The 15,411-nt window shown below is 42.8% G+C and overlaps 2 long non-coding RNA genes across 5 annotated transcripts in view; both read left to right on the forward strand.

Annotated features, from left to right (window-relative positions):
- LOC307208105 overlaps window positions 1-15,411 on the forward strand; it is an 83,127-nt gene that overhangs the window by 31,553 nt on the left and 36,163 nt on the right. The window lies entirely within an intron of this gene.
- On the forward strand, window positions 11,201-14,296 carry LOC307208122. The gene is made up of 3 exons (XR_013834999.1): window positions 11,201-11,920; window positions 12,573-12,684; window positions 14,208-14,296. It is a non-coding gene; the product is annotated as an uncharacterized lncRNA (long non-coding RNA).

The raw sequence follows: 15,411 nt of genomic DNA on the forward strand, positions 1-15,411 counted from the left end.
CTAGTTTTGGGCAGGCTAAACATATGGCTCAGTTCCCAGTAGAAGGAAATACTTGCCCCCCTGCCCCAGCATTCACCTCCTAAACTGATTGCCTCATTCTGACTAATGGTAGGGCTGGCCGGCCTGTGGCCCTCCAGGTGCTGTTGGATTCCAACTCACCACAGCCCTAGCCAGCATGGCACTGGTCAGGTGTCAATAGAGTAGTAGTCCAGCAATAGCTAAAAGGTAAAGGTAAAGGTACCCCTGCCCGTACGGGCCAGTCGTGACCGACTCTGGGGTTGCACGCCCATCTCGCTTAAGAGGCTGGGGGCCAGCGCTTTCCGGAGACACTTCCGGGTCACGTGGCCAGCGTGACGAAGCTGCTCTGGCAAGCCTGCACCAGCGCAGGACACGGAAACGCCGTTTACCTTCCCGCTATAAAGCGGTACCTATTTATCTACTTGCACTTAGGAGTGCTTTCGAAATGCTAGGTGGGCAGGAGCTGGGACCGAACAACGGGAGCTCACTCCGCCGCGGGGATTCGAACTGCCGACCATACGATCGGCAAGTCCTAGGCGCTGAGGTTTTACCCACAGCGCCACCCGCGTCCCCAGCAATAGCTAAAGGGTCTCTAAAGGGCTTCCCATAAGATAATTAAATTCACAGCCAGCACCGGTTACCTGATCCTCTTAACTGGAACTAGCAGGATTGAACCTGGGATTGTCTACAAGCAAAGCATATATTGCGCCATAGTTCTTATTATTTGTATTTGTTTTTCATTTATGAATTGCTTTCCATAAAGCAACCTGAAGAAATCTATAGCACAGTAAACGCCCCCCCCCCCATGGAACAACTGCATATATAAAAACCGCTAAAACATTTGCATATATACTGTGGGTATCTAGGATTAAATATTGCAGTCGTACCTCGGAAGTCGAATGGAATCTGTTTCGGAAGTCCATTTGACTTCCAAAACATTTGGAAACCAAGGCGCAACTTCTGATTGGCTGCAGGAAGCATGGGACGTTCGGGTTCCAAAGAATGTTCGCAAACCGGAACACTCACTTCCAGGTTTGTGGCTTTCGGGAGCCAAAACATTCAACTCCCAAGGCGTTCGGGATCCAATGAATGTACTTGATTTATTCCCCATCATCCGGGGGGGGGGGGTATCCTTAGCTGTCAGCTGCCTCCTTTTTAGTCTCAGTGTTGCCCATGTAGAACTCTGCAGGGAGATGGAATGGGATAAAACTTGTATTAGTTGACTTTGCCTGTCATTGGCTGTGGCTTCACATAGTTCTGGTCTCCTTGCCTTCCACTCTGCCAGGTGCAATGGGCACCAGCTATCACTGCAATGTGGTTTACACTGACAGCGGGTCTCCAGGTTTCAGGCAGGATTCTTTTCTAGCCCTCCCTTACTCAAAATGCTAGAGATTGAATCTAGAACCTTCTGCAAATTAAACTATGGTCCTTCTCCTTTTTTCAAAAAGGGGAAAAAGGAAAAGGACTGCAAATGGCAGATGACATGATCTAGTCCAAGTGAAGTCTCTTTTTTTAAAAAAAAAAATCCCATTGGTTTTAACAGGAAAAGTTCAAAGCACCTGTTTAACATCAACGGCAATTTGAATTGCCTAACTTTTGACAGCATCACATCCTCTTTGTCTTTAATTTAGCTTTTGGGTGACCTCTATAAGTTTTATGCATTAATTTGTTTGCAGTGTTTCCATAATGAAAAATAAAGCTAAGTTAAATAATACTTCCCCTACATTTTATGAGCTCCTTTTATATTCTGAAACAGAAGCTTAATGGTCTCTGACTGTAGCCATATAAACTAATGAGAGCCATTAGAAGCTACTAATCTTCCAACAAGAACTTGGAAATGTTGCTCAACACTGTCAAGGCTGTCAACTGAGCAAGCTGGACAGCCATCCGTGTCTCCTTGCTTGGGGATTAGGTGGGGATGGGGAAAGCAGTCATCAGTTTGACCCTCTGCTCTGCCTATGAAACTGGTTCAAAACTGCATCTGGGGGAAAAAGAGGAATGATAGAGCTGGAAGGTAGCAGGAAGTGCCAGCACTAAAAGCAGGAGGCATTGTTTCTGTGGGCAGCAGCCCCATGTGGTGAGCCGGAGCCGTCTTTCCCATAGGGCTTAGTGGTGTGTTGCGCCAGGGCGCCGGCCTCTCATGGGTGCTCCAGTGAGAGGGGGAGCTGCGCAGCTTTGCCGGCGGCCTCCCCTTTCCCTTCTGTATGCCTGCCAGCTGCGCCCCATCAACCATATGGTTGGCGGGCGTGCAGCTTGCCTCCCAAGCCTCTGCAGGAGGAGAGCGATCCCCGCAGAGGCTTAGGATGGAAGCTACGCCACGCCAGCTATATGGCTGGCAGACGTGCAGCTTCGTTCCCATGCCCCCTGCAGGAGGAGAGTGATCTCTGCAGAGGCCTGGGAAAAGGTCAACAACTCTGGGAAACGGGGGGGGGGGGGCGGCGCAGGAGGGATCTTTGCACCATGGCGCTAGGTATGCTTAAGATGGCCCTGTGGTGAGCTATCCAGAATGGCAGCTTAGAGGATTTTGTGGCCGCACACACACACACACACAGACCATTGGGTCTCCCTAGGCAGGAAGGACAATAAAGGGCTTCCTGTTTGGGTTGGGATTTTGCCTAACCACCCATGCTCTTGCTGGCTATGATGGGTTTCCCCATCAAACTCTAGGTTTGGTTCCTCTGTCCAGGCTCAACTCCCAGAAGTGGAACTTAAGCCTAGTGCCCATGTAATACACGTGGTGTGGTAGCTATAGCAGGATTGTTCTTTCCAGCATCTCCGGGGGAATGAGCACTCACACTTTACATCGTGGGTGCCCTTTGCAGGATCACGTGCGGCACTTCGTACCCCAGGAAACTTACTGGTTGTGTGGGCTGGCCTGCCTCTCAGGGTTATTCTTTGGAGGTTCATGCCCAGCCTCAGTTAAGTCAAATTACACTGCTGGGAGGTGAAGCCAGTCACATAAATAGGGGATGGAACCGGCAGCAGCCAGGCAGTTGTCTCAGGAGCTTCACCCACCCAACCCTCCCTTAGTTTAATGTTTCTTGTTTGCAAATTAACCTTTTTTCTTTCTGTTTAGCGGGCGCTGCTACGGTCTTTGACTGGTTGCTGTTGAAGAACCGGGAACAATTTTTCCTGCATTGGCAGGTTTTGTGTTCCCTGTAGCAATTCGTCACAACTTTGGTGGTTTAAGACCTTGGGCGGAATCCTTTAGTCTTTTCTTCCCTAAAATTGGGGGAGGGGGCCTGAAGTTGTGCCCCCCCTCACGGCGGCAGCGATTCTAGGGTCCTTTCTTAAAAGGGGTTGTAATATGAGTGTCACTGGTCATACACTGAAAGGTTGTCAGTGAACTACCCTGTGTATGGGGATATGGGGTGGGTTGCCTGCTTACATGTGTGTCTTGCAGGGCACCCCCATATCCTATTTACCCTGAGGAGCCCCAGCCAAGGTCTTCCTACATTTGAAAGTTTAATAAAGTTTGTGGCCAAATTTTAGTTCCATAACACGTTGTCACAAGTCATTATTCCTTTCTGGTGGTCCCTGGGGGCTGGGGCGGTCACTGCCTGGTCACACAAAGTAAGATTGTTCACAAAGAGCCCGTATGGTAGTTCCGACTAGAATGGCCACTTACAAACAGCTGAAAGAAGAGAGGAAATGCATCGCTGAAAGAAAGAGGACAAAAGAGGATGTTCATTTGTGTAAAAAAAATTATATATGCCCCCCAAACTCTATATCTCTTAACAACTTTTACAGTGAGAACACTAGGAAGCTAAATTCTGTGCCAGATACTAAATGGAACTTGGAACATATGTCTGAAGTTGAGATTACCTTCCTGGAAAGCTTCTTGGTTACAATCCTATCTGGATTACTGTAAATGCGCTCTACGTGGGGCTGCCTTTGAAAAGTGCTTGGGAAATTCAGCTGGTTCAAAAAACTGCAGCCAGATTGTTAACTGGGGCTGGTTACAGGGAGCTCCACTGACACTGGTGTGTTTCTGGGCACAATTCAAAGTGCTGATTATGACCTATGAAACCCTACATTGCTTATGTCCACACTATCTGAAAGATGATGTTTCCTTATATGAACCTGCTCCAGTTTTGAGACCCTCCAGGGAGACCCTTCTGTCAGTCCTGCCACCCTCACAGGCATGCTTGGAGGGGACGGAGGAAAAGCTCCCCTTGGTGGCTGCTCCTAGACTCTGAAATTCCCTCCCTGAGGAAGCTAGACTGGCTCCTTCCTTGTTGTCCTTCTGCCAACAGGGGAAGAAGCCTTGTTTTAACAGGCTTTTGGAAATTGACTGTTTTTAATGAAAGGGCTGGTGACATGATTTTATTGTAATTATTTGTATGTTTTAAAAAGAGTTTATATATGTATATTGTTTTAATTCTATTAATGTTTGGCTGTATTTTTAATGATTGCTTTTTCTATGTTTTTAGCAATTCTTGTTTTTATGTGTAAGCTGCCTTGAAAAAGGAAAAAGGCAGAGTATAAATAAATAAATATATATATATTAATTAGTATTATTATCATTGCTTAGCAAATCTGCAGTCAAGGCTACTGGAACCATTCATTTCCACACTGGTTCCTCACTTTCCTGGCCTAAACTCTTATTCTGTAAAATCAGAGTTGCATGTCCTTCTTGGCTATATGTGACTTTCACTGTTTTTCTTTCTTTGTTTGTTTTAATATCGCTTATCCAACTCTGTCCCCAGACCACATTCAAAGCTTAACTACCTGATACCTCTGTATGTCAGAGTAACTGCCTCATGTGATGCTCCTGTAGATCAGCTGATTGCCTGGCTGAATTGCATAATTCACCAATATGTTAGCTAAACATATGAGTTCATCACAACATACATTCCAAGAAATTAGCTAGCCTTGGTCAATAGACATGAAAAGTTGATCAATCTCTTTAGGGCTTCATTAAATTAATCTTGCAGGGGCACACATTAAAATTGCTGAATTTGATGTTATCTGTCCTTTAATAAGGGCAGCATTGGTTGGTAGGACTGTAATCAATAATTAAAAGATGTTATCTATTTGTTTGTAGTGTACAATAAACAGTTTCTGCGATTGAGTAGCAATCACTGCAAAGCCGAGGCATTTAATCAATCACTAAACTTGCTTCTTGTGAGTTTACTGCAAAGCAATATAGATTATAGATAGCGGGCCAGAGCTGCAGTGAAATTGCAGAGATGCTTTTCCAGGGGACATAATAGTAATCTACATAATATTTGCAAAGGATAACAATAAGGATAAGAAATACTTCATTGTAAAGGATGGTCATCACTATCTCATGAAAGATGTGAGGGAGCAAAACCTAACGGTGCAAAACCATTTGATGGGCTTTGGAGTTAAAGCTCCACAAAGATTAATATCATCTGATATGGACTGGTTACTTAAAATGTGTATTGTTTTTCAAATATGTAGAAGAGCACTAAAACGTCAATTCCATACCTTGCATTTATGTGTCTAAAGCATCTTCATGTTTTGTTTTATTTGCCCTTTCAGTTGTTGTGCTTTCCATCTCTTTCAGATATAAAATAAGGCTGTCTTTCAGGGAACCTTGCCCACAGATCTTTCTATCAGTAATTAGAAGGATTTCAAGTCACCATGTCTGCATACAACTGGTGACTGGATTATTGACATAACCAAGGACTTATCTGCACTACACACTTAAAGCAGTATCACACCACTTTAAATGGTCTTGGCTTCTCTTAAAGAATCCTGGACACTGTAGCTTATTAGTAAATAATAATAATAATAATAATAATAATAATAATAATAATAATAATAAAATAAAAAAATTATTATTTGTACCCTGCCCATCTGGCTGGGTCTCCCCAGCCACTCTGGGTGGCTTCCAACAAAGATTAAAAATACACTAAAATGTCACACATTAAAAACTTGCCTAAACAGGGCTGCCTTCAGATGTCTTCTAAATGTCTTCTAAATGTCAGGTAGTTGTTTATCTCTTTGACATCTTATGGGAGGGTGTTCCACAGGGAGGGCGCCACTACCAAGAAGGCACTCAGCCTGGTTCCCTGTAACTTTGCTTCTCACAGTGAGGGAACCGCCAGAAGGCCCTTGGCTCTGGACCTCAGTGTCCAGCACCTCAGTAATGGTGCTGAGTGTTGTTAGGAGACCACTGTTGCCCTCACAGGGCTAGAGTTTCCTGTTAAAAGGGACTTGCTGTTAAACCATTCAAGGTTTAAGCTGATAATTAAGCAGCAACAGTCCCCATGTAGGCTGACACTATGAAATGCAAAATCCCATTTCTGCCTCTATCTGTTTTCATCTGCAGCTTTCCTTTTATTGTGGCATTGGAGTAAACAATAATTAGTGTGTGTCAATGTGTATATGTATTTAAATAGATGGGAATGTGTGGACAGAAGGAGGAGATGTCTGTGGATGGGTGGGGATGTGTGTGTATGAAGGGATTTGTGTGGTTAGATGGGGTGGATGTCTGTGTTGGGATGAGGGGATGGTGTCTACAGATGGATGCATGGATGGATGGACTGGAGGATGTGTGTGCATGTGTAGTTGGTTTGGGAGATGCGTGTACTGGGAAGAGGGCATGTTGTGTTGTGGATGAGGGGATGGTGGCATGTCTGTGTGCATAGATTAGTGGTATGTGTATGGACTAGGGGGGTTGTCTCTGGGTGTGCATTTGTGATGTGTGTGCATGCATATGCTATGTGCTTATGGATGGGGAATGTGTGAGTTGTGGTGAGGGCTTGGTGTGTGTATATGGACAGGGGTGGTTTTGTGTGTGTGCATAAATGGGAGATATGTGTTTATGTATATAGATAGGGGGAGCTGTGTGTGTCTATGTACGAGATGGACGGGGGTGGTGGCTTACGGTTTCCTGACCGTGGGGAAGGATGGGTGTGTGCTTGAGTGTGCATGGACTGGGCTGGGATGTGAATCCCAAGTTTCCTCAAATGCATATACTTATCATTTATGCCAGAAACCTACAAAAAAACAAAACCAAAACCAAAACCAAAAACCAAAAACAGTATCAATATTTTACGTGATAAATGCTTTTGCCTGTATAACAAAAGAGTGCAGACAAATCTAATATGTCAACCTACCTATTAAACCAGCTAACAAGATTTACAGATGGAAATCTGAAGGACAACCCTTTAAAAGTAAGGTCCTTAAAACTCTATTAAGATCAAATTTATTCTAGTTTCCTTTTTTTGAAGGCCTGGAAAATATACTAACTTCTCACAGCTCTCCATCTCTAAAAGTTAACCTGCCAAAGACTGCTTCCTGCATTTATTCACTGTTTATGAAGAAAACCTGCAATAAAAAGTATGACTATTGTGGCTTTTCTTGCATGAAGAAACACAGTCAGATTTAACCTTCATACTCACCAAATCTCTTTACATAAAGTACTAATGTTTTAAATGCCAGACCACTAAGCATAGCTGTGAATATATATAGAGAGAATATAAATCCAAAATCTAAATATAATATATAACTAAACTAACAATGAAGTTAACTAGCTAATGGATTTAAATATCTAACAGGTCTGTAGCCTAGTATGCTCCCCAGCTGTACCTGTAGCTCATTTAGAAATAGGATTGTGTGATATCTGTTGTTCCTTCCATATTTGCTCTGAGTATATACATCAAACTAAACTCCACCTGTGAACACAATTAGTAATGAGCTACATATAAATTTAACTAATTCAAAATATATAACCAAAGTAAATGAATGAAGCAGGTAATTATTTCAAAATTAACCATTTCCTTAGCAAACATCCAAGCAACAACTGCTTGGTGACATCAGCTCCAGATCAGAACATCGTTTTGCAAGCATTGTTGTGACCGTACACAGTTAACACAAGTATTTATTTTAAATGCACGTGCTGCTTTTCTGCTACAAGAGCAGAGAAGGCCTCTTAGACTTTTTTTTTTTTTAAATCCAACCAGTAGACAGGAATTTTACCTGGTTTGCTGATAATTAGATGCAAAGCAAGGGATGCTAGAGGCTGGGCATTATTTGTGTGTGTCTTGGGGGTGATGGAGGAAGTACCTGACCAGCAAACAGGATATGAACTGCAGCAAGCATCATAGGGGCATCCCCAGAAAGCACAGATGTTAGGGAAAGTACAAAAGGTCGAGTGAGCTGGTGGGCAGATTGTGTGTTAGCAGGACTGAGAATCCAGATTTCCCTAAATGCTTTTTTGTATCATCTATGCAGACACTTTATAATTAATAACTCCCTAAGGTATTTAGTGTTACTCTAAAGAAGCAATGCAGAAGAAAGAAGCAGCAGCTAAGCCAGCTGCTGGTGGCTGGAAAGCCAGACAGGATGTTTGTGACTGTTACCATGGCATTAAAGGGGCAGTCCATTCTCCGTATTGAGCACAGGATGTGAGCTCAGTGTGTGACATATGACCTGTACAGGATGTACAAGGGTGGAGTTTTGATTCTCTCTGTTGTTTGTGGAGAGTGCAGACATCTTTATCTGTATGGCTGCTAAAGACAGGAATAAAAGCATGTAAATATGTTTCTGTCTGAGTCTGATTCCCCTCCCTGGGGAGCAGGGAGGAGGGAGAAGCAGTGGTGTGTTTTTCTCACAGTCTGGGAAAAATCGCCGGTAAAGACCTCGCATGTTTACCTGCCGGGAGTCGCAGGGGGAGGTCAAAGGAATTCAGCCGGTGCCTGGAGAGCTAGGCACATTCCTCTGACCGAGGCAGAATTCCAACATTTAGCTGTACAACTGTTGGTATGTTTTCTGGGAAGAGCACACAGAGAAGAAACACCATGGTGCATCTGTAACAATCAAACTGGGTGGCTTCATCTGCCTCAGCTGCAACAAAACATGCCTCTTCTGTATAGGTCTCTACAGCCACAGCAGGTGCCGTAACTCTCCAGTGGCTTCACTTCATGCTCCCCCCCCCCCGATGTGGCACTCTTGCATTGTATCTCATGCTGGATGGATGCAACAAGCAGGTATAAAGGAAGTAAACATTAACCCTGTCTGTAAATACAGTGCCTAGATAAATGCTATCTGCAACCCAGTTTGCAAGCTAGTTGTTATAAATGAAAAGCAACAGCTGGGGTGATGTCAGTTGGAACTCAGAGCACTGATGTCTGGCTGAAAGCATCACTCAAAGGCATGGCTTAGTTTTAAAGTTATAGCTCGTTTACCCCTCTGCAGCAGCCTGTGAGGCAGCTTACAAGCTTCAATGAACAACAACAACAACACAGAGCCAGAGACATTGTCTAATTTTTGCTGGCTTGCTGTAAGATGAAGGTTTACTCCAATGCCAAAGCAAAGAAAGCTTGGGATATGGGTGCCTAGGGCTTGTCGATCAGAAGGTTGGCGGTTCGAATCCCCATGACGGGGTGAACTCCTGTTGCTTGGTCTCTGCTTCTGCCAACCTAGCAGTTCGAAAGCACATCAAAGTGCAAGTAGATAAATAGGTACCGCTCTGGCGGGAAGGTAAACAGCATTTCCGTGTTCTGCTCTGGTTCACCAGAAATGGCTTAGTCATGCTGGCCACATGACCTGGAAGCTGTTTGCGGACAAACGCCGGCTCCCTTGGCCTATAGCGCGAGATGAGCGCGTGACCCCAGAGTCGTCCGTGACTAGACCTAATGGTCAGGGATACCTTTACTTTTACTTTACACAAGAAATGAATGAGAAGAGCAAGAGGCAGTGGCACTTCATAGTGTCAGCCCTCCATGGTAATCCCAGTGGCATCAGGATCAACCCAAAACGGGAGTAGCTGACTATAGTTAAGCAGGAATGACATTAACTAAAGTGTTTACTTTTCTTGCTCTTCTGCCCACAAGATGGTGCTCCACTGTTGGGCTTCTTGCCATCTGTGCTATCAGTTGCAATGGGCATCAGCCAGCCCTGACTGTTTGCTTCAGGGAAAAGATACTGCTTTGCAAGCTGGCATTTTTTGCCTGGATGTTTTTCTGTCTCCAGTGAATACACACACTCACTCTCTCATCACATGGAAAGACTGAAAAAAGGTGAACCTTGTGTCTTTCTACTTAGAGAAGCAGAGGTGGTGGTACTAATTTCTTGTAACAATATGGAATCCACCTACATTTGAGTAAAATAGCAAGTGTCTGAGAGTAACAAATAATGTATCACTTCCCTTGTTTCTTTGGAAAAGCCTATGTGCTCATTGACCTTTGACAACTGCTAAAAATCTTACCACAGTAAGGCTAATGCAGAGCCCTTCTTATTTCCTTTTATACATTCAAATTGGAGCTGTTTCATTAAATGACCATTTGTTCTCTCTCTCGCTTAAATGAATTTACATTACTTGGGGATTGCAAAGACAGCCTTTAACAATGAGTGCTGAAACTCATTTGATTTAAGCAGGCATGGATTTTATGTTGAAAGTTTGATGGGCTTTTGGTTTTGCAGGATGACTTCATTAAATGGATCGTAACTATATATTTTAAATGCACTTCTCTACTAGTCTCCTTCTCTTACGTTGTACGGACATAAGGCATGATGGGCTATTTTCACTGGATGCCCTAAGTTCACTAGAAAATAATTTGAGCAGTGTGATGGGTCTTGATGTGTTGTTCCCTCATCCAAGCCTTTATATGTGTCTAAACACACAAATACAAACAACATTTTACTAATAGAGTCTAATTAAGACTGCAGTCCTAACTGCTTACCTGGGAGTAAGCCCTACTGAGTTCAATAGGATCTGCTTCTGAGTAGACATGATTTGGTTTGGGTTGGGTTGTGATGTTACTTATCTTTAAAAGAAAGTGAGATTGTTATTATTCCAATTGAATGTGTGTGTGTGTGGGGGGTTATTGTTTATAATGGCAGAGATACATTTATGCTGGGATGATATATTGAGGTCTATAATAAATGTCAATATCAATTGCTATTATATTTCAGTGGATGCTGGTCCATTAGGGCAAGCAGGGTGGTAACCGACCAGCCTCAGTATGCCCTTAGCCAGCCATCACTTGTCTGTCTTTTTATTTACTACCAGTCTGGTGAGGGTGGTAATAGGGCACAAGCTGTCAGCTTTCTCTGTCTTAGTCTCAATGTTGCCGTTATAGAACTTAGCAGCAAGTAGGCTGAGGTCAAAACTTGGACCCACATGTGTGGGTGAACAACAAAAGAAGTGGCTGTGTGCCTGGATTCAAAACATGGGCTTTGCATACAGAGAGCCCCAGTAGCAGAGTATTAAACTCACAAAAGTTGAGCAGTAGTATAGCACTAGGAATATAGGTTGTTAGACCTCTTTATCTCCCTTAGCTGCATTTAGCCCTTTTGCAAGGAACAAAACACACACTGCTAAGTAAGTTAAAAATGCTTTACTTACAGATATGTAGGTCTGATACATGTGTTGTTCCATGCAGCTGTAAGGAGAAACATAGGCAGGACACTCTTGGGTAGAAAGTACAGAATATAGTTCCAAACACATGCTGTAAGCTTGGGAGCAAGTTTAAACATGTCATTCTTGTTAGATGATGCCGAGGGAGAGATGAAGAGGAAAGGTTTCAATTCTTCTCCAGTTGAGAGGGAGCATAACCTGAGTCTATCTAGAATTACAACTCTGTAGTCTTTAACCCCTTCGTGCACTAACTAGCAGTCATGCATAGTTATGTTTGACTGTAATCTCCCACAAAAACTAGTTGGCTCTGCCTGACATTGGCTCTGCATCAACTCCTGTTGGGCTATCAGCCTTCTGGCCTACTAGTCTCAGTGGCCACCAGCCACTCCTGAACATAGATTGCCAGATCATTACTCATTCCATTCCTCTCTCCATAGCACACCTTTCTCCCTCAACCTTTCAGTTTTAGAAGAAGCTAATATATTAATTTGATCCATTGGTTTGAAGAAGAGAAGCTGATCCATAGGGAGCCCAGAAGGGAAAGTGGCTGCAAAAAATCACTGCAGAGTAAGCAATGCTTTATTTCTAATCAGTGCATGCCCAATAGATTCCTGCTAAAATAATGTGACTTGTTGTGTCACAAATGTTCCAGGTTATTCTTTCCTCCTGCTTTTGTTGTACTACAGTGCAAGAATGCCCCTCCAGCTGGCAATAATGAGATAATACTGAGAAAGCACCACAGAACAGTTAATAAAGTGAAATGATATCTGGATGGTCTAGTATGAATCCACCACTAATGCACCATTATTGTGTCAATGGCATGTTGCAGAAAACACCCACAAAAAAGAGAGCAAAGTAAACAAGTACCAGTGCTGAGGGACACATACACTGAAGGTGAATGAATAAGATCCTAGGAGCTCTTTGTTAAGCCCTATACTGTACTATGAAAACATTCACACTCACTGTATTTACAGCCAGGATAAGCCAGTTTGTTCAACTAGCAGCAACAGTTGCAGTAAAATGATCAACAGTATTGAAATAGTTTGCAATCGGAAATAACTTCCTCCTCCAGGGTGGAACTGTTATAACAATATAGGTGTTACTTTCAGAAAAATGTTTTGGCTAGCCAGCCTGGATTTCAACTGCTGTCAATCAGTGGCTTAAACAGTCTGGATGGCAAAACTTAATTGAAATATTTTCTCTTGTGTCTCATACCAAGTGTCTGGATATGAGACTTGCCAAGGTCTTTAAAAAGAAGAGGTAGACAGATTGTACTCATGCCTTGATGGACAACGGCAGAAAGCCAAGTTTTCAGCTTCCAAAATAGCAAGGTATTTCTTGAAAAGCTGTTATATTCCATTTCTTGATATTCTTTTTTGCATGAACTTTCAGTTTTTAAGTACACACACACACACACACACACACACACACACACACACAAAAATGTACATACCAGCATGGAGTACTGGCACCTTCTTCTACTACTTACAGAAGCATGGAGTAGACCACCAGTAGTCTGTGAGGTTCGTTTAGGTGGCCAGTAGCTTGTCTATGTTAAATATTCATATTGATTGGAATTGCATTTTTATCGCTTCTTTTATTTCTTATATTGAATTGCAATTCAAATTCTAGGAAATGCAAATTGGAATAGAATAAAAGGCAATGTGAGGATAAAAGAAGTAAAAGGAGCACAATTAAAAATCATATAGCACTTAGCACATTACAATTGCTACCACAGCCAGAAAAATCAAGTAGTTTGCCAAGACCCTCAGCAGTGGTCTGTAGTATATGCAATATAAGACACAACAGAAACAATACTAAATCATTGAAATGATTGGCTGAGTTTATACAATTAAACAGTTGCATAAGCCTGTCTATATAAAAAGATATTCAAGACACTTCTGAAAATCAAAAGCCTGCTGAATCTCTGCTGGAAGTGCATTCCACAGCAGAGGTCCAGTGACACCAAATGCCTGAGGAGGTACTATGTGGTTGAGTATTGTGGCTGAGTAGCTGATTTGAACCCTCCACTCCAAGTCTGGTTGGCTAAACACACACACACACACACACACAGAGAGAGAGAGAGAGAGAGAGAGAGAGAGAGAGAGAGAGAGAGAGACTCTCAAGACTGGCTGTCAGACTGGTCTCACACATTGCAAATCTTACTGAAAGATAACATTTGGAGAAGAACGGGAAGCATTTTCCATCTGTACCACTGATGGTCAAAAATACCCACTCTGCTCTCACTTCATGGAACTTTATGCTACACACAGCACAACACATCTCAGAAAGATGTAGGCTTCCTGGGCCGCCAAGGGGAGGAGTGCGAGAAATAAAATTTCACAACTTCTGCAAGAGTTCTAAAAACAGACAAATCATAATTAAAGCGGGAATTATGGCATTGCTCTGCCTGCCCACCCCCTGCCAAACACTCAATCCCAAATGATTGCTTGTTATACTTTAAATAAATAAATAAACCAAGACCAACCAACCGACTACTGGGACTTAAGTATTCATGTTAGTAGCAAATAAAATAGTACAAAAATCTTGGCAGAATTACCCTTTGACAACAGAGAAATTTTCCATCCCAGCTGGTCATTAGGCCTTTCCAACTGTCAGTGTCTCCTGCAATCTGCTTTAATAGCTGCATATAATTAGCTTTGTACAGATCACAGGCTTTGGGGGGTAATATTCAATCCAAATATCAAAATCCAAAGAAAGATAACTCAAAGGGACATATGTTTGAGGCAGCCTCCTCAGTGCTGTCTTTACTCCTAAAGACTGTAGCTGTGTTGATTTATGCATATTAGCTTTGAATCCTGATATGGAAATCTATCAATTACTTTCCTTACAGGAGTTCTGGAAAGAAATATAGGATGCTGATATAAAAAAGCAACATGTCATCTGGATACATAGATATCTTTGGGGGATATAATCCAATAATGATTTCAGAGGTGAACCTGATTTCATTAATCTCAAGGTAGAGTTTTTTTTGGGGGGGGGGATTGGGGAGTGCGGCAGACTTGTAGAAGAGAGCAGTTCTGTTTGGGATTCCCAAATTGGGATTAAAAAGTTTCAGTGTTTTCACCTGAACCTAATGGGTGGGTATTCACAGACCAATTATAATTGCTTCACCATGTTGAACTTGGGTGTCCATTGCAATAGCTAGAAGAGGCATTAGCTAGAAGACACAGCCAAAATGGTGCCCCTTCCCACCACCCTTGACCACTGGCTAGGCTGCTGGGACTGGTGTGAGCCCAATAACATCTGAGGGGCACTACATTTGCTGTCCGTGAACTGCATTGTAAATATTTTCTTGAAATAAATACAAACTTTGTCTGATGGGATTGGGTCTTTTCAGAAACACAGAGGTTATGGAATGCATTATTTAGGGAATGCTGTCATTGTGCAAAGTAGATGAAAAGTAGAAGGGACTCAGGAGTCCACTGCATATTCCTCTGGCATTTCAGAGACCAAGCACGTGGTTCTAACCATGTCTACTCAGAGGTAAGTTCCATCTAATTCAAAGGTCTTACTCGCAGGTAAGTGGGGTTATGATTGCAGCCTAAAATAGGGACATGCTTGTAACATTTCAGTTCTCATACTAGGAATCCAAGCCCAAGAACTCCCTGCCGCCACCACAACAGGTTCTAGTCTGCCTTCAGTAGACTGCTTTTAATCACCAGTATTCAACCAATTTGAGTCAGCAGGGGTGTAGTGTGTGTGTGTGTGTTGGGGGGAACAGTGGGGAAGTGCAGTTCATAATTTTTTTCAGAGCAGGAGTGATAACAGCCATCTGAAGGAGCACTAGGGCAATTTATGGATATTACTTGCTTTGGCAAGTGAATGAAGTGATATGAAGCTTTTATGTTTGCTTATGACAGATTTGCATAGAAGAAGCCAGTGAATGGGGGGGGGGGAATCAAGTAGAGGCCATATACTTCTTTCCTTTGATTGGGTTCCTACTTCACACTAATGAAGCTGAAAGGTTGCAATTTTTCTATATGAAGATATTTTGCTTTTTTTAAAAAAAACCTTTTTATTAAAGTTTCAAAAAA

Source organism: Podarcis cretensis (genome assembly GCF_951804945.1).
Source record: "Podarcis cretensis genome assembly, chromosome: Z".
Taxonomy (NCBI): Eukaryota; Metazoa; Chordata; class Lepidosauria; order Squamata; family Lacertidae; genus Podarcis; species Podarcis cretensis.